A 21,166-nucleotide genomic window follows, 5' to 3' on the forward strand; every position below is an offset into this window, starting at 1 on the left:
AAGAAATCTCTCTGCCTGCATGCCAAAATCTTTATATTTTTCTCTCACTATTGTGCTTTACCTTTCTCCTTTCTGAGGGTGTCAGCCCTTGTTTCCTGTCTTTGTTTGCTAAATAGACCTATGTTCTTTAACATGTTCAGAGGGCTGTCTTCCCTCTGTCTGAGAGGAGCTACTCAGTTACAAGTCATATGCATTCTTTTAGTTTTATACCAGAAAGCTTTAGCTGGAAATTGTTAAACATCTCCTCTTAAATAAATATTTGAAAGTTCCTACCAAGGAAAAAAAAAAAGAATCTATACATTGGCTTGACTTCTATCTAGGAAAGTGTTACTTTTGTCTCTCGTCATTATTTTCAGATGTTTTCCAAATTTCTATATTTTGAACATTTTCTTGTTTCTCTCATGAAAATTTTATGTACTCTGAAAGCCTTCCCTGGTGTTCATCTTCAAATTTAGATTAGGGCCTCTCACATACAGTAATACAATATCTACTTTGGTTTTTTAGCAATTACCACAATTTTATTGCTTGCTTGCTTGTTTGATTGATTTAAGGGAGAGAGAGAGTGTGTGTGTGCTGGCATTGCAGGGCCAGACGGAGAGGGAGAGAGAAAGAATCTCTTAAGCAGGCTCCATGCTGCTCACAAACTGTGAGATCATGACCTGAGCCAAAATGAAAAGTCAAATGGTCAACCAACTGAGCCACCCAGGTGCCCTACCACAATGTATTTTAATTACTTATTTATGCATTTATATATATTTTTTTATTTTGCAGTAAAACTGCTGAGAGCAGACTAGGTCTCTATCTATTTCAATCCTATACTTGCTATACCTGACTCTGGTCAGAGGAGAGCAGATAATGAAATATTTCTGAATGAATTAATTAATGGATATTAATTCCATGCACATGACATCTTAAGTTGCGTTTACCATTAGGATCCATCTCCTGACTTCCATTCTTATGTTTTAAATATTTGTCTATGTTATAAAACTATTTTTAAGACAGCCTCACCATTTTTTAAAAATCCAAACTGACTCTGGTTTTGATCTTGATAACATATCCCCTAAGTCTCCCAATTTCATAATTTGGAACTGAATATTAGACCTTTTTCTCTCTCCCCATTGCCCTCATGTCTCAGGAAAGATGATGCACTTTCTGGAATTCATTCTCCCTTCTCTATGCATGTGATTATACAATGAGTATGATCTTATGCCTTTATTTTATGGTCTATTGGAATAGTCTGCATTCTGGCCATTTCATGGCCAGTATCTCTTTCAGATGTGCAAATCTTTCATAGGTATCCCTGTCACTTACAAGCCACTTTGAAGTCACACATAAGCCTCAAAGATTTCCTTAATCCTATTTACAAACTCTTTTCAAACCATTCCGGATCATATATAATATGCTTCACCCTGGTCTCTGGGTTTTTCTCCCAAAGCAAAAACAATTTTCTGTAACAGAAAGGGTGCCCATTTTGGTAACAAGAATGTACTGTTTGGACTTTTGTTCTCCATTTATGTATCTTTTTATCTTTGGCAAATCACTTACTTGTCTATGGCTTGGTTTCTTTCTACAAAAATATGATAATGATATTTCTATTCTTGTGTGATTATGTGTGTGCGCATGCTTTCATGCACTTATAACATGATTATGTGCGTGAGGCACTTAGAAGAGTGCTTCTTGTACAGTGACTGCTCACTTAGTAGTAGCTGCTATCAGGATGTCCACCCATGATCTGACCAAGCTAAACTACCCTAAGTCCACATATTATGCTCGACACTCTTTCATAGGGACACAGACCATGATTAAGTCTGCACTGATTTATACAAATATCTAAAAATAATGTTTCTTAAATCTCTCTACCTCCACTTTAGAGTAAAGCCTTTCCAAAAAGGGCTTCTCTACTTCTGTTCCCTACTCCCTTCTTCCCAGTCCCTGTGAATTTGCTCCAACCTGGTCTTTGTCTCTGGCACTCACCAAACTATTCTTCTTTAAGTCATCAATGGTAAGAAATAGTTCACATGAAATATTTCAAATATGGCCCAGTATGCCTCTGTAACCAAGTGCCCTTAGCTTCATAGATAAAACAATAGTTTCCCACCAAAATTAAAAGTAACTGGGTACAGTAAGGTCTCCAGATCTTGAAGTACTTGGGTGAAATAAGTCAACCAGGTTCTAAATTGTGCACACTCTGTGTTATCAGGAAACTTCCATATTTTTGGTCAAGATTGTCAAAAACCTTTGAGTTACTTAATAGCTACTCAAAACCTTATACTCTCTTACATCCATAGAAAACTTTAACAATGATAAAATAGGAATCTTTTTCATCTATCATATGATAGCATAAAGTTTTCTTTTTATATATTGTGTTGTATCAGCACTGAAGTGCTTAGTGCTTATTCAGATTGAAGGTAAATTGAGCAATTGTGTATGGAACTTGATTGCTGACAGCCAGGAAGAATGATCCAGGATCCGTATCTCAACGTCTCCAAACTGGCAGAATTATCTGCAGTATTTGTACAAATAAGGAAATTTATTTTTCTATATCGATAATAGTCCAAAGCTTTGTGCTTGTGAGGAAAAATGCTCTCTGGCAAAACAAAAGTTTTTTTTTTTTTATTTTTTAATACCAGGAGATATTTCATTAAGTTAGTTTAATGCAATGTAAATGCCAACTAACTGATTGTCTCTATATCCTTTTCTCTCTGAAACTTGCTGTTTTGTGTCTGGGTCTTAATTTACAAAGGTGACTGAGTGATGACATGGAGAGATTAATGCACTGAAAGAAAATTTCAATGTTAATGACAGTTCCCCTAGGAACTAGAGGTACTTTGTAGGGTCTCAGGAGGAACACTAGTTTGTTTTTTTTTTTATGTCAAAACGTGATAATACACAGAATTAATAAAAAAGATTAAAACACATGCCTATGACCAACCACAGCTGTAGCACAGTTCTCTATTTTTACATACCTCGAGAGACAGGTTTTGCCAGTGCATATATCAGGGCCACCCGAGTTTGTGGAGTAAGAAATTGCCTTACTGGATTCTGGAAAAAAGAGGTAAATGAAGAGTTAATAAAAGTACTTCAGAAGAAACAAATTCCATTTAGGGCAAGGGTTCAAAGACTGGGACACTATCCTCAGTTGACTCAGCCTTGGGGTTTGAAGGCACAGAAATACAGTGTCCTCACGGTAGCTACCCACCTAGCTCTCACGGTATCAACGCAACCACAATAAGGCATCTCTGCTGTAATTCAGTGCACTAATTGCCAAGTTCAGAAATTAATTTTCCAGGTGGAACAGTGAAAAACTTATGAATCAATTAACATTTATATCACAATATAAAAGGAACAGAAGAAAGTTACTTTGATTTACAACACTGCTTATAGAATACTGTAATCTCTAGCACATCTATAGTATCTTGACATTCTCTTCCTGAATTATTTTGCTTCATACATTTATTTTTCTTAATTTATTGTCATGCTGAGTAACTACATATTTCTGTGATCCTTCCTCTACTTAATACATGCTGTTATCACTAGGTTATAGAGTTCCAAGGGCTATAATCTCCTTTTTACTTTCCATTGTGTAGTTCAATGCTTGTTATATCTGTCTGTCTGTCTGTCTATCTATCTATCTATTATCGTCGTCTATAATAGACTTTCTGATCTTCATTTGTTAAATTTTAGCATACTGTATCTAAACAACCTTGGAGCATAGTGACAAACATTGAACTGTCATGAGATAAATATTGACTCTCTTTTTTCTTCTCATTCTTTTTTATGATCCATAGTAAAAATTAAAATCTTCTTGATTGTTTGTAGTGTTGGCTTTAAACTGTTTTGTTCATATCAAATTGAAAGTGCTGATTTGAACCATATCTTCTCAGCATCTAGACATGGCATGCTCTAGGAAAGCAAGACTTGGGAAAAAATCCAGGCAATTTCATGTCATATATACCATATGCCAATAGATGCCACCATTGCACTGTGACAACCATCTGTGTTGTGGTAACAACTCTCTTCTCCATTTTCCTATTAGAGAATGCTCAAGTATGAATCATTAAATATAGTTTGGGAAATATATCCTACACGTTTTTTTCTATGCCCTTAAAATACGGATGGAAAGTTAAATTTCCAAGGAAGAGGTATTTCTGGTGGGTGTTGAATGTATTGTTGCTACTGTTATAGCTGAAATATTATGAGATTGACAATATTCCTTGCAATTATTTTAACCTTTGTATGAATCAAAATTTTCCCATTATTGAACAAAAACTAAAAGTTAAAATTAAAAAGCCTGCATCAGATTATGTCTTGTGTTTATTATTTACATATTATCTGGTTACTTTCTTTAAAGTATTTCAAAATCCATCTACGTTTTAAATTTCACCATGGAAATTTAGGAATACTGTACAAAGTAACACAGCAATGCTGTCTGAGGTATTTGTAAGAAAAATCTCATCAAGTTATGGAACAAGGAACTCAAACATTAGAAAGAATACACAATCATTACAAATAATTTTCTCTTTTGTGTTACTGAATGCATCCAATTTATGTGCCTTTGTACTGAAAGGTAACGTTCCTCTTTCCCTCATTTTCTTTTGTATAATTCCTGATAAGATTAATTTGTGACTTACAGTTCTCTTCTTTCAAAACAATTCTACTGACTGGCCTCTAATTAGTGGTTTGTGCTCACATTAGTAAAATCCATCACCATTTTTACTGTTTTTAACTGATACTGAAATAGAGAATTTTCAGAATAGAGCATACCTATATCTACTTGAATGCTACATTCCAGATTATTATTCCTACTGCTGAAGCTTAACTGCAGCACATGTGTGAGAGATTTATTTTAATAGAGTGAATAAAAATATATTCTCTACTCTTTACTGCTTCACTTTTTATAGAACCCAATTCAAGGCTGCTCAAATTAGTGTGCTTATGTACTATTTTACAATTTCTGTCTATATAAAAACATGAACATAATTTCCTTTAAATACAATTTTAGGAATGGCAATAAAATTTGAAAATTCTATCACATAAAACAATGTTGTCTTTATCAACCTTTAGTACATATCATAGCTCAATAAAAATTTGATGATTTTCCAAAATATAAGTAATATGTTTAGTTTATTAAAAATTATAGAGTGATTATAGAATTACAGAATACTTCTTCTTCCACAACTTTAGTTGTGGAAATTCTAGTGAATTTTTCATGTCTTTTTTGATCAAGCTTTTACTCTCTTATAACATAAAAAGGTTATATGCCATTATTCTAACACTAAGCCATCTAATTCTCATATCACTTATTAGCTTCCAATTTCGTTGACTCTTTTCAATCCTTGTCATCTGAAATTTATTTATTGTCAGGTTTTCTACATATGCACATAAGGGAAAGAAATATTTATTTCCTTCATGAATACAAAGTATTTAGATAGCATTTTTAAAGCCTTATGAAAATATAACTACTCCCTGTTTTTCCTCAAGAGACATATGGACATGCTTTAAAACTACCACATTATTTGACAACTTTATGAACAATTACTGGAAAGAAAACATTACATACACTACTTTCACATAGAATTTATTGATAGTTGCTGAATCTTGCAGATTTTTTGAGAGAATTTTGTTTCAGAAGAGTTACAAGTTTGGCCTACATAAATTCAATCCCCAATGCAATCTTCAGATCGCCAAACTTGTCCCTTCAGGAAGCTGCCTATGAAAACTGTAGTTTGGGCTGTGAATGACAATAGCAAAATGGAAAAAAAAAAAACAAAAACAAAAAACAAAAAACAAACAAACATGCAAAATTAATACTGGGGCCATGAAAACAATAAGAAAGAAATTAATAAAGGTGAATATTGGGCTGTCATATAGGCTAATTAAGAAATTTATTCCATTACCAGGGCAAGGAGATTTTGTAAACCTTTCCCACTGGTAGATAGGGGCAACTGACTGATAGGGGTTTCATTGTTTATGCCCTGAATAAATTAAATGTAATTTTCTTCTTTCAGTTCCACATTGTGTAATAAGTTTGTGGTGGGGAGTAGAAAAGGGAGAACAATTTTTCTTTCGGTTAATAAGACATCAGACTGTATTAGAAACATGACAAGACATAATAGAAAGAACTTTGCATTAATCAACTCAGAGTTCCTACAGTGTCAAGTCAGATGCCATAACTGATAGCACTGCTGATTTGCTTCCTTGGGAAGGAAATGCAAATTCTTTTTGTAGGAAGAACAATACAATGGACACTCAATGGATAATGGCATAGGTCACTATAGTGGTGATTATTACCTATGCCCCAGTGTCCATTCTCCTCTTTCTCTCTCTGGAGGGATCATGGCTTCTCAACTGAAAACAGCATTTCCTAATTTCTCTTACAGCGTTTTTGACCCATGTGGCTTAAGACAAAGTTTGTCAGTAGAAGTGATGTGACCAACTTCTGGGTCATTTCCTTTATTTTAGACTTTCTTTCTTATTATGATTGTAACATCCTTGGAATCCACATGCTAAGAATGGCAGAGGCATTCCAACCATGCCTGTTTTTGACCATTAGATGAGAGATAATTAAATATTTGTCATTACTAAACCACTGAATTTTAGGGCCACCTTTTTCTAACATCTTAGCTTGTATATTCTCAGTAATACAATTATGGTTTTATGATTTTTAACATACTATTGCTTTCAAGTATATTTAATACACTATTGCTTTCAAGTTAGTATGCTATTTAGGACTTTTAATAAACTTCTACAAGTAAAATGGCCTACACTTTTCTTTTTTTCATCTTAATCCTACTTACTCTTTTCAGTTTCCAGAACTATCGTTTGGCTAGTTGAATAACATGCATGTATATATTTTACTTAAAAAGGAAAGCAAAGTAGGGGTGCCTGGATGGCTCTGTTGGTTAAGCCTCCGATTTCAGCTTGGGTCATGACCTCACAGTTTGTGGGTTAGAGTCCCGTGCTGGGCTCTGCGCTGACAGCTCAGAGCCTGGAGCCTGCTTCTGATTCTGTGTCTCCCTCTCCCGCTGCCCCTCCCCAGTTTGCACTCTGTCTCTGTCTCTCAAAAAATAAACATTAAAAAATTTAAATAAAAACTAAAAAAGAAAAGTAAAATAGGCCATTTCCTGAAAGAATAGAATGCATACTTTCTAAATGAAATACATATATACTAAGGTTCACATTACTTTTATTTCATCTGAAATGATACACAGCATTTGGAATCAGATATATTTTCAATCAACAAGTCATAAATGTATATTACTAATGAATTCAACTCAAGAACATCAGAATGTGCAGACTTTCTGGAAAGGTGTGAAAGCTTTGATGCTAGCCAAGAATTTTATTTGAAATTCTAGGAAGAGTTATTTTCCTTATTTTGTAAATCTGGAAGCACTATAATTACAGGATTTAAAATAAATAATCAGAATTATATCCAAATATCCCAAAAGCTCTAAGCTTGCACATATGATTGTGCATACATTGTTAATGCTCTTGGGCCCATTTCTTTAATAGCAATTTACTTTCCACTAATTACAAAGAACACACAAAGGCAACCATCAGATCAAATAATGCCATGCTTATTTTAATATATATTTAGTAATTTGATGAATCCTTACATCACTGATACCTGACAGCTGTTATTTCGCTTTCTCAAAGAAGTTACTAGGTTCGGGAAAATGAAGAGTACCAAATTAGCAAATAATCTCTATTATATTTAATAGTGTTACTGTTTCCATTTCAGACTCATAATTTCTGCTGCAACAGGTGATTATTCAAAGAGAGGTTAGAAACTGACTTGTTAGAACTGTATCTAAACTCTTCTAGGAAAGCACATTAAACCTAGTTATTATTTGTTGCAGGAGGTAAAATTTGTTTCTCATATTGTGGAATAAAAAAACTGTTGAAAAACATATTGTTGAATAATTCATATATATTTTTATTCAGTATAAGCCAGCCCAGAAAAAAAGTATAGCCCATATCAAATCACACTCAAATAAAAAATAACACTGAAAAAAAAGCTAGGTTTTGTCTCTCAAGCATTATATATATCCACAGCATATGCAATTATTTTATAAACAAAAATAAATTATCCAAATAAACATTATGATTTTATTCTAAAACTAAGATGATTTGTAGCTGTGTTACAAATGCTATTTACCTTGAGAATTGCCCCTAGAAAGAGACATTTAAATGTTAAGCTTAATAATTGGATACATATGTATGTTAAATTTAATTTACAAGAATATTTACCTAACTTCTGTTTAGAAATTGCTATCACATAGTCTCAGTTTCAAGACTTGAGTGACTTTAACAATTAAAAGTAGGATAATGGCACAAAAGTCCTATATCCAATAGTGTATAATAGAACGTGTTAAGTAATGCCATTTCACTTTAGTGCTATTATGTGCCAACATCTACTGATTTAAGTACATAGAAGTTTGCTGCTAAGAGAAAAATTGTTAACAATTTTCTGAATAATGAAGACATTGTATTTACAATAATTTTCAAAGTGCAATCTATCCACTAAAGCTGAAAAGTGTGTGCACCACATGATTTCTCCACTTTGAAATACAGGAATTCATGCTATAGTGTATTTAATAGAAGTCAGTGATTGCCCGGATGCATATCCATGTTCTGGGCACCATGACCAACTCTGGAGTTAAGAAAAAATACAAGATGTTTCCTATCATCAGTAAGCTTATTCTTAAAAAAGCAACCACTGTCATGAAGTATGTTCACATAAAGCTCCATGCATTAAAAAACATTCTCACACTTACTCTATTTGAATCTAAAAAAATAAAATCTCTCTATGGTTCATAATAATCATTCTCATTTTCAAACAAAGTCACAGAGACTCAGAACAACAACAACAACAACAACAACAACAACATATTCTAAGTTTACAATGATATATAAGAAACACATAAGAAATATGTATATTGAGTTAGTTATACTTCCAAATCCAATTTTATTATTACTTCATCACATTTTAAGAAAGAGAAAAACAGGACTCACATCCATCAAAACACTTGTCAGTGTCCTGTACTGTTAAGCAAACAGGGAGCATAGATTCTGTTCTTCAAACCACCAATTCAGGGTTATATCCATTTTCACTACATACTCTTCGAAGGTGAATATTATTCCTGATATTATGTCACTGAATAAGGCTGTCATAGAAATTAGTGTTTTATTTATTTTTCATAAAATAACTCAAAATTAAAATGAGATAAAAAATTGCTCAGAGGGGCACCTAGGTGGTACAGTTACTTAAATTTCTGACTCCTGATTTCAGCTGAGGTTATGATCTCACAGTTATGAGATCCAGCCCTGCATGGGGCTCTGTGCTGACAGCCTGGAGCCTGCTTGGGATTATCTCTCTGCCCCTCCCTACTCATGAGTGTGCCTGCTCTCTCTCTCTCTCAAAAAAATATTATATATAATATATAATAAAGCTACTTAGCTACTTAGCTTATTTTCCTCCACCCCTTTCCTTCAGTGCAGTTATATTATTCATTTGTAGTAGGTTCATTTTTCCTATTTGTTTTCTAAACTGTTTGCCATCTCTTCCTTGTGGATTTCAGTTATTTATTTCTGAGTATGAGAAATATTAATCATTTAGGAAAGCATGTTTTATAACAAAGTATATGCAATCACTTTTGACCACAGCAAGTATTATAAGCAATTTATCTAATTAAATTAAAAATGTTGAAGGTGGTCTCTTGGTTGCTGCCGTCTTTATTTATCATCATAAAATATAAATTACTCCTTGAATGACATTTGTATCCTCACTAAATTCTCACCCAAACAAATATTCTGTATACAGTCCTGCTTCCATTTACAGAATTCCTTATATAAAAAGAAACAACGCCTGTATTTTCTCTATTCAAGGTCTTCCATAAATCCTCTCTCATTTGTGAACTTTTCAAAATGGCTTCTGTATATTTATTTTCTTTTCTGTTCGAAAAACAGATACAGTACAACTCAGCCCAGGTTTAATATTTTCTTAACTTTTTTAACGCTTATATTTTCTTTTTTGTCGAATATAATTAACATAGTTATAAGAGTCAGGTGTACAATACAATGATTCAACAATTCTATACATTTCTTAATGCACATCAGTATAAGTATGTACTCTTAATTCCCTTTACCTATTTCACCCATTCCCTTAGACCCACCACCCCTTTGGCAGCTACCAGTTTGTTGTCTATATTTAAGGGTTTGTGTTTTTGTTAGTCTCCATTTTTCATTGTTTGTTCCTTTTTTAAATTTTTTTTATGTTTATTCATTTTTGAAAGACAGAGAGCACAAGCAGGGGTGGGGCAGAGAGAGAAGGGGACACAGAATCTGAAACAGGCTCCAGGCTCTGAGCTGCCAGCACAGAGCCCGCTGAGGGGCTTGAACTCACGAACCACGAGATCATGACCTGACCCGAAGTCAGATGTTCAACTGACTGAGCCACCCAGGGGCCCCTGTTTTGTTTCTTAAATTCCACATATGAGTGAAATCATATTTGTGTTTCTCTGACTATTTCACTCAGCATAATGTGCTTTCGGTCCATCCATGTTGTTGCAAATTTCATTCATTTTTATGGCTTAATAATACTTCATTGTGTGTGTGTGTGTGTGTGTGTGTGTGTGTGTGTGTGTGTATCTCACATCTTCCTTACCCATTCATCTACTGATGGACACTTAGGTTGTTTCCATATGTTAGCTATTGTAAATAATGCTACAATAAACATAGAGTGCATATATATTTTTGAATTAATATTTTTATTTTCTTTGGGTAAATACCCAGTAGTAAAATTACTGGATCATATGGGAACTCTACTTTTAATTTTTTGAGTAACCTCCATACTGTTTTCCACAGTGGTTTCACCACTTTTGAATTCCCACAAATAGCGCACAAGGGTTCCTTTTTTCCATACCCTCATCAACACTTGTTATTTCTTGTATTTTTGATTTTAGCCATTCCAACAGGTGTAAGGTTTGTGGTTTTAAGTTTCATTTGGTTGATAATTAGTGTTGATACATCTTTGAAAGAATTTTCAGATGCATTAAAAATGGTGCAAAATCAGTTCAAAGAATTCCAATATACTTTTCAACTATATTTTTCAAAAGTTATTTAATTACAAAACAACAGCACAAATACAAAAGCTAAAAAATTTACACTGGCACAATAGTGTTATCAAATCTGTAGGCTGTATTCATATTTTAACTATTGCCATACTAATGCTGGTCTAGCATCAAATTTAGTTGTCATATTATTTTGCTTTCTTTTTTTCTGAAAAAAATTATCAGTTTGTCTTTGGTCTTTTATGACTTACACATTTTTGAAAAGTACCAGCCAGTTATTTTGTTGAATGTGGATTTGTGTGATATTTTCCTGTGATTAAATCCAGATTACACAAATTTGGCTGCAATGCTGCAACAGTGACTTTGTATTTTTAATGCATCATATCAGGAGGTACATGCTGTCCTGTTAGTTATATTACTTTGTCACTTGTCTAGCAATTGTTACTTTGTTACTTTGTCACTTGATTTTAGTATTACCTGCTTGGTTTCTCATAAACTTGATATTTTCTTTAATTAAAAATATCTTTTGCTGAGATATTTTGAGATTGTTTCTTATACTTTTCCATTATTTTTTATCATCCAATGATGAAGTTTGCTTATAACACCTATCACTGTGATATCTGTCATGGAAATATTTTATTTTCATCATTTCTTTCATAAGTTGTAATTTTGCTGTGATAAATCACTTTTCTTTCTTCATGTTTTATTAATTTATATGTTTATTTGCTCGTGCTCTTCAGTATAAATTCATGGATTCTGATTTTATTGTTTGCATAAAAATCTACTATAGAATGGATCATTATAATTTGCTTCTCAAATTGTCTCTTATTGGCCATTGGTAGCTTCTCTAAATAGGCTTTTTAAAATCTATTTCATGTGTCCATCATATTTTGAGTACTCTCTTGCAACTGTTTCATTTTTGTTCTAATCTTACTTTGAACATACATGCCCTAGCTCTGAAATTATTCATTTGTCCCAGAAGCCTGATTTTCTCATGCTGGAGGATGAAATGCATAAACTAAGATCCAGGTCTTAGGCATACTCATTGAGGTGTCACTGCTTACAGGTACTCTCAGAGAACAGAAGTAAGATATGTCTATATCTATATTTATAATTACATATATGTACACACACACACACACACACACACACACATTAGTAAGTCTGTCTACCTACCTACCTACCTACCTACCTACCTGTTACCTGTATTACCTGAACTCACACTGACATCTTCAATACCAGCCCAACACCACAGGGCTAATAATATCCTTCTTTTTCTTTATTTTTATCCCCTCAATCTGACAGAGAGGAACCTGGCTTTCATTATTCACAAAATTTTTATTTGCTCAATTTTAGATTGTATATTATATAGATGTGGAATTACTAACCCATACCTTTATGCAAATCAAACTATTGACTAGAGCAACTTATTTGCTTATAATTCTTACTTTTAGTGTTATGTAAGAGAGACAAAATTAGGTTTGCAAAATTACTTAGATTAGTTCTTTGTTCTCTCTTCTCTCTTAGGATGCAATTATGATATTCATTTGTAGTACATTTAGGTTCATTTGTTTCTTTTTGCTTTTCAGTTTTGATCCCCTTCCTAACCTTACTGATTTTAATTATTCAATCTTTGATATGAAACATTAACCATTTTAAGTTTATTTTTTATTTTTTTATTTTTTTAACGTTTATTTATTTTTGAGACAGAGAGAGGCAGAGCATGAATGGGGGAGGGTCAGAGAGAGGGAGACACAGAATCTGAAACAGGCTCCAGGCTCTGAGCTGTCAGCAAAGAGCCCGACGCGGGGCTCTAACTCACGGACCGCGAGACCATGACCTGAGCCAAAGTCGGCCGCTTAACCGACTGAGCCACCCAGGAGCCCCTTAAGTTTATTTTTAAAAACATATGGGTCTTGTCATTTTTTCCCATAAATAGAAAAAAATGTCCTAAAATTTATTTGAGAATTTTCACAAAAGACCCCAAATGGACAAATACATTCTTAACAAGAACAAAGCTATCGGCATATTTTAACTTCAAAATATATTGCAAAGCTATAATAAGCAAACAGTATAGTACCAGCATAAAAACAGACATAGAACAATGGAACAGAATCAAAAACCCAGAAATAAGCCCACAAATATATGGTCAACCAATATATTTTTAAATGTTTATTTATTTTTGAAAGACAGAGAGACAGAGACAGAGAGAGAGAGAGGCAGAGAGAGAGAGAGAGAGACAGAGAGAATGAGAGAGAGAGAGAAAGCATGGGGGAGTAGTAGACAGAGAGGAAGACAGAAAATCTGAAGCAAGCTCCATGCTGACAGCAGAGAGCCCGAAGTGGGGCTCTAACTCACAAACTTGTGAGATCATGATCTGACTGAAGTTGGACGCTTAACTGACTGAGGCACCCAGGAACCCCTGGTCAACTAATATTAGACAAAGGAGTCAAGAATACTCAATGGAGAAGGGATAGTCTGCACTAAATAGTGTAGGGAAAACTAGATATCCACATGCAAGAATGAAATAGTATCCCCATCTTAAAACCATTCACAAAATTAACTTAAGATGCAAGACCTGAAACCATAAAACTCCTATAAGAAAACATAGGGAAAAAGCTTGACACAGGTCTTAAGAATAATTTATTTTGGATATGACACCAAAAGCACAAACAACAAAAGCAAAAATAAGTAAGTGGGACTTATATCGAACTAAAAAGCTTCTGCATAGTAAAATAACAACATGGATGAATCTAGAGGACATTAGACTAAGTGAAATAAGCCAGACACAGAAGGACAAATAATATATGATATCACTTATTGAGGAATCTACAATAATCAAACTCATAGAAACGGAGAGTAAAATGGTGGTCGTCAGGGTCTAGAAGGGGAAACAAGGAGGTATTAGTCAAAAGTTGAGAAGTTTGTTACGCAAGGTGAATAAATACTAGAAATATACTGTATAGAAGAGTGCTTATAGTTAAGAATTCTGTATTGTATATTTTAAAAATTTACTGAGAAATAGATCTTATGTTAAGTGTTCCTATCACAAAAAGAAATCTATGAGCCTTATATATTTGTTTTTTGTCTTATTTCTCTAACTATATTATAAACTTCCTGAGGACAGAATTCAGAGATTTATTTCATGTAATTCCTCTCTTCCTCAAGTGCTCTGGAAACATATGGACTTCAAGAACCATGCATATACAGTACTTATATTTAATGATGAGAACCTGAACAGAAATCTAAGCATGCATACTCTTTTTCTTTTTTCACAATAATTTAATAAACAAAAAAAAAGAGTATGGGAAGAGTAATTGAAGGCATAGTTTGGCCTTGGAAACACTGCTTTTGGTTCAAATCTTAACTCTAAAATAGTAATAGCTTTGCAATCTCGATCCAGTAAGATGAAATCTTTGAAATAAATTTTCCTATCTTTTAAATACAGATAATGTTAATTGTGAGAATGGTATGTGATAACGTGAACACCTACGTCGGTTTGGGCTGCTGTAACAAACTGCCATAGATTGGGTGGCGTTAAACAACAGAGATTTATTTTTCATTGTTACAGATGCTGGGAGTTCAAGAGACAGGGTGCCAGCTGGTGGGAACCTGGAGAGTTCCCTTCTGGGTTTCAGACTACCAAGTTATTGTGTCTTTACATGGCAGAGAGAGAAGCAAGCTGTCTTTCTCTTATAACATTTTTTTTTAGTGTTTATTTATTTATTTTTGAGAGACAGCACAAGTTGCAGGGGGGTGAGCAGAGGAAGTGGGAGACACAGAATCTGAAGCAGGCTCCAGGCTGAGCTGTCAGCACAGAGCCATATGTGGGGCTCAAACTCACGAACCAGGAGATCATGACCTGAGCCTAAGTCAGACACTTAACAGACTGAGTCACTCAGACACCCCTCTCTGGTAACTTTTATAAGGGCACTAATCTCCCTCATGAGGCTCTACCCTCATTACCTCATCTAACTCTAATTATCTCTTAAAGGTCCCATATCCTAATATTGTCACATCAGGAGGGATGAAGAGACAATGTTTAACATATTAATTTAGGGGGAAACATTTGGCCTATATAACATTCTGCCAATGATCTCTCAAAATTCATGTTCTTCTCATATGCAAATTAATTAATTACTTTCCCCAAACCTCATTCCGCCATCAATTCAAAAGTCTAAAATCCAAAGTCTCATCTAAATATCATCTAAATCGGATATGGGTCAGTCTCAAGGTGTGATTCATCCTAAGACAAAATTCCTTTCCAGCTGGGAACCTGGGAGATGAAAATGTTAAGTGCTTCTAAATTACAATAGTGGGATAGGCTTAGAATAGACGGACATCTCAAGGACTGCTACATTTGATAACTTACCAAATGTTACATATGAAATAAATATGTATGCTGTACACTTATGACCACATAACCAGTTTTGTTTGTTTGTTTCCAAAAAAGGGAGGCAGTGAAGGGAAAGGCCTGCTGGCCTCGGATGAGGGGACCTGGATTTACTGTATGGCTTTGGGAAACTTACCTAACCTCTTTGGGCCCTATTTTTACTCTCCATTTCAGATATCCTGGGGTTAGAGCTGCTTCACAGAGCACCAAAGTTCTGTGGAGATGTCTCAGAGAAGATGATAGGCTGTGATCTCTGAATAGCCCATTTCAATCAGATCTGAGTAGTTCCACTGTTTTACATGTGAGGATTCTGCTTGAGAATTCATTTCATAAGAAGAATCTTCTGCTTGAAAACACTGGCTTACAGGCTCCGTATCAAGTATTCTTATGTCTGCCTTTACCCCTTAACCCTGGGCTTGTTGATAATTCCAACGAACCTGAGGCAGGGCCCCCAACAGTGACAACTGCCTCAGATTCAAGTTTGTTCAGCTTTGACAGTGGTTCTCATCACCAGAAAAGGAACAAGCACAGTCTTATCCAATCTGAGGTTACCTGGGAACCCTGAACCCTATTTCTTGGATTCCTCTTAATGCCCCTAGAAGACATTCCCTTCTCCTTCATATATCTCACTGCTCACAGACCCAGAAGTAGTATTAGGGAGGTGAGCAGGACAGTGGCATGGTTATCAAAGTTTGTTGAGAAGGAGTGGGTGGCTTTTGTATTAAAATAATAGGAAGAAGGAAAAGAAAAAGAAGAAGAAGAGGAGGAGGAGGAGGGGAAATCTTTTCAAAATTGCTACCAAAAGGAAGCTGAGATCTCTTCCAGAGGTGGTCAAAAGACCACCTATTGCAAGTGGCCACCTATTAATTTAAAGAGGAATTTGAATGATATTCCAAAATAATACCAGAGAAAAAAGGTAGTAATTTAGCAATAAGAGAATATGCTAATTTAATGACCACTATTTTTTCCCATAAAATTGACTCCTACACTATTAAAAGTCAAGTCCTTCTCAGTATAAATGACCTTTCAAAACTATCCCTGAAGACAATCTTCTAATTCTTTATGCATTGCTAACTCAAGGAACTTAATTTTTCATAAAAATAACAGGGCTTTTAGTTGATACTTTGAGGATTAGTGCTAATCTTCCTACAACTAACATCAGACCAAACACCTACAATATCATTCATTTGTTTGTGAATTTGTCCAGTTCTTATCGAACACCAATTGCTCCGAGGCATTGACTTAATTCATTGAGGTACAGAAAAGAAAGGCATAGTCTATGACCTGCATACTTCGGAGAAAGAGGCCGTAAGTCAGTACATTCTTACTTACAAATTATCTGTATAGAATATCAACTCAAAAACTACAAAAATATAACAAAACTCTATCAATATTTCTTTTTCTGTTCTTTTTCTAAATATTAATAATCAATTCCTTGCAGTAAGTAATAGGGAAAAACACTCAGAAAAGCTTGCAATAATTTACTCTGCAATTCTGTAGAGTAATTAAAGCTTGAAAATTGCTGATGAAATAACATGGTGGAAAAGCTTATTAACTTGGAAAACCTTTACCAATATTAGAGTTTTCTTCTTGTTTTAACATATTTTAAATCTAATTTCCTACAAATGGTAGTAAATTATCTTTGTGATCTTTTTCTCAGTTAAAAGACAGAAAAGAAGGAGGTGGAGGAGGAGGAGAAGAGGAGAAGGAGGAAGGGGGGAGGAAAAGGGAAAGACTGAGAAGAGATAAAGAAAAACAGAAAGAAAAAAAAAATTAGTTAAGGTCTCCAGTACAAAGTCTGTTTATTTTCAAGTAAAAAGCCCTCTTTGGAACAGTTACACATATAGTATTGACCAAGAAGGCCTTAACATTCTTCTAAGCTTGTCTAAGCTTTTGACAGGTTTTCTCCTGATTATACACCCCTGAGCCCCCTTTTCTTAGAAAAAACTTACTTATGTTGGAAAACTTACAATTGTAAATTCTTTCTCTGTCCCTTGGGAGTGTAAACCTTTCCCCAGGCTCTTGCCAGTTTTACAACCTGGGAATGACTTTCTCAAAGACCTGTGAGCCATCTTTTTGAAATGTCAGCATCAAATACTATAGAGACCCTATCTCCTAATCTGTGTGGGAGGGAAGGAGCCTAAGTTTGATATGCACCAATTACCAAACACACATGGCCAAATGACAGTCACCAATCTCCACCTTAAAGTCTCCGCAGTGCTTTTGTACTAGCTCATTCCAGTGCTTAAACTCTTTTTTATTTCTCATTTCTGTGGAAATGAGTTTAATCTTTTCCTCTATGGTGATAGTTTTGAAAAATGTTTTCCTCACCTGCTTAACTTGTCTGGTGCATTTTTTCTACCAGGAACTGAAACAAATTAAAGGTCAGTAAAAGGCACTAAAAATGCCAAAATATGCAACATTATATGCAACACCAGTAATCTGGCTACTTCAGAATTTGAAAATTTTACTGTATAATTTTCCCGCTTAAAAAAAATAAGCAACACATAAATATACTATTTTTAAAATGCAAATAATTTATAACTCTACAAAGTATAATATCATCCTTACTCTCCTCACTCCCACTCTTGAAATTTTGATAGTTATATATAGAATTATTTCAATGCTTTATGTACATATGTACATATAATGAATATGCTTTTGCTATATTACTACTTATTTGGAATCAAATTTTGTTTTCTCCTTTTCTTTAGTTAACAATATAGTTTGAAGTTGTAGGTCAGAGTACAAGGGCTTAGTATTAGAATAATGTTATACAACCTTTTAATGTTGTACCAGATAAGATCAGATACAGATGATCAGATCTCTGTATTGATCAGATAAAAAATGAAAAATCTATTAGGATATGTACCTACCACTCTATAATACTCAATGAACCATACATATGTTTTTGTTTTCCAAAATCATCAAAATTTTGTTGAGTTATGGTATGTACTAAAGGCTAACAAAGACAGCATTGTTATATATGATGGCATTCTCATTGTGTATTCCAATTCTTAAAATTATATTCAGCCAAACAGCAGGCACAGCCACCATTCCCTAGTCTACTCTGCACATAACCATCAGCAGCTTTCACCACTGAAGAAATCAATGGTCAGGACAGCTGCAGGAGAAATCCTGTGCATTTCATTGACTTTTGCTCCACAGGTATCTGCATTCATGCCAGCCATCTGAGTCCCTCCCCATTCCCTTCCTGATCCCTGCTGGAGCTCTGCACATGCACTAGCAGCCAGGCCAGGCCTTTGTGGCTAACTTAGTATAAAATGCCATGCTACACCTGCAAAGTTAACCCTTACTGCTGTGTGCATCCTGGAGGGCCAACCCATGTATTTGCACACTACCAGTCGGACACCTGTCATCTGTCACTGGCTTCCAATGCTATGCCACCAATAGCCATGGCCCCCAAAGCTGTTCATGGGCTTGGCTTCTCCAACCCAAAGGTATAGAGTGACTGAATGGATTAAAACAAAAACAAAAACAAAACAACATAAAACAAGAACCAACCTTATTCTGCTTACAAGAGATACATCTTAGCTTTAAGGATATACATAGGCACAAACTGAAGGAATGTAAAAGGATATTCCATGCAAACGGAATCCAAGAAAGCAGAAATAGGTATTTTATATTAGACAAAATAGATGTTAGTTAAAAAGCAGTAATAAGGAACAAAGGTCATTAAATCACGAAAAGGGGTCAACTGAACAAGAAGATACAACAATCATTAAGTATATATGCACTCAACACCAGAACATCTAAATATGTTAAGCAAATACTAACAAATCTGAAGGGAGTTAAAAGACAAAAATACAATAATTCTAAGGGACTTCAGTACCTCATTTTCAAGAATGGATAGACCATTCAGACTTAAATAAAAAAAGGAAACACTGAATTTGAACAATATTTTAGACCAATTAAACCTAACAGACATACACAGACCATTCGATCTTAGCAGCAGCAGAATATATATTCTTCTCATGGAACACTCTTTAGGATACTTTATGAATGCATTGCAATTTATCATTTAATTATGAATTATGCATATTTTCTCTTTGAAAGTTTAGTTTGTGCCAATTTTACTTATGTGATGAGTTTTACATGGAACTGTTAGTTGTTTTTGCCATCAAATGAAATGTAATGAAAGAAACTACATGTTAAAAGTCATTGACTCTCAATATTTTAAATTTCTAGTCTTGGTTAAAGCAAATTTCATTCACAGTTTTGTCTGGAAGAAATGACACTACATATTCATTAAATATAATTTACTATCTTAATAAAAGTGCAAATTCAATATAGAAGTAAATTTTGGAGAGAAGTATTTTTTTAAAGATAAAATTAAAAAATTCTACATCTCCTAGAATGTAATTTAATTTTATTTAAAAATAATTATATATGTCTGTTAGTTTCAATGACTTACCTTTTTAAAGAATAAAAAGTAAATAAAATTCAACATATATAATATGTAATTTAAAGTCTTATATTGTCCTTTTGTGGTAATTATGATCTTTTTTTATATATCACTCTTTATTTATGATCAATCTTACTCTTTATGCAAAAGGAAAAGAAGGTGTTCTATGTGTGTACATGAAATAACTTATGAATATAATTATTTTAAATATGATATATTATAGTACATACAGTTTCAACAAATATGGCTCCGAAAATACTTCAGATACATACACTCCAATGTGAAGAAATCAGAAGAAAGAAAACCACTAGAGGAGAGAAATTTGTGATATTTTACCTCATAAACCTATGTATATACACCATGGCTAATAAAAATGCATAGTATGTTGTATTCATGTTGGTAAGAGTAAGGTAAGTGTTATATTTATGGTGATAAAAGTACTAGATTAAAAAAAATCAGAAGTTTGACTTTTCCAATTATCCTTCTGTTACTAGTTTTGTAGAATTGATTGTAGCAAGAAAAGATACTTAATACTATTTTTATTCTTAAATTTCTTAAGACTTGTTTTGTGGCCTAACATGATCTATCCTGGACAATGTCCAGTGTAGTATTCAAAAAATGTGTATTCTGCTCCTATTGAATGGGATATTCTGTATATTTCTGTTGTGTCCTTATAGTGTAGTATTGTGCAAATCCTTTTTCTTATTGATTTTCTGTCCTGATCACTATCTGTCTGATAAGGGATAATATCTAAAATATATGAGTCTCTTATAACTCAGTAGCAAAAACAAATAAAAAAACTAATAAAAAATAGGCCAAAGACTTGAATAGATATTTTTCCAAACAAGATAGACAAGTGGCTACCAGTTACATGAAAGAGTGTTCAACATCACTAAACATACAAAAATGCAGAACAAAACCACAATGAGATATCACCTCATACTGATTGGGATGTCTATTCTCAAAAAATCCAAAATATAACAAGTGTTGGTGAGTATCTGGAGGAATTGGAACCCTCATACACTGTTGGTGGGAATGTAGGATGGTACAGCCACTATGAAAAACATTATTTAGTTTCTTTAGAAAATTAAAAATAGAACTATCATATGATCCATCAATCCCACTTCTGGGTATTTATCCAAAGGAATTGAAATCAGGATCTCCAAGTGATACTGCTCTCCCATGTTTATTGCAGAATTATTATCATTATCCAAGATTTGGAAAAAAAAAACCCACTGTTCATCAACAAATGAACAGGTAGACAAATATGGAGTC

Source organism: Lynx rufus, unplaced genomic scaffold, assembly GCF_022079265.1.
Source record: "Lynx rufus isolate CCGP_SWC_20201006 ecotype Redwood Valley unplaced genomic scaffold, mLynRuf1.p SCAF_12, whole genome shotgun sequence".
In the NCBI taxonomy this organism is placed as follows: Eukaryota; Metazoa; Chordata; class Mammalia; order Carnivora; family Felidae; genus Lynx; species Lynx rufus.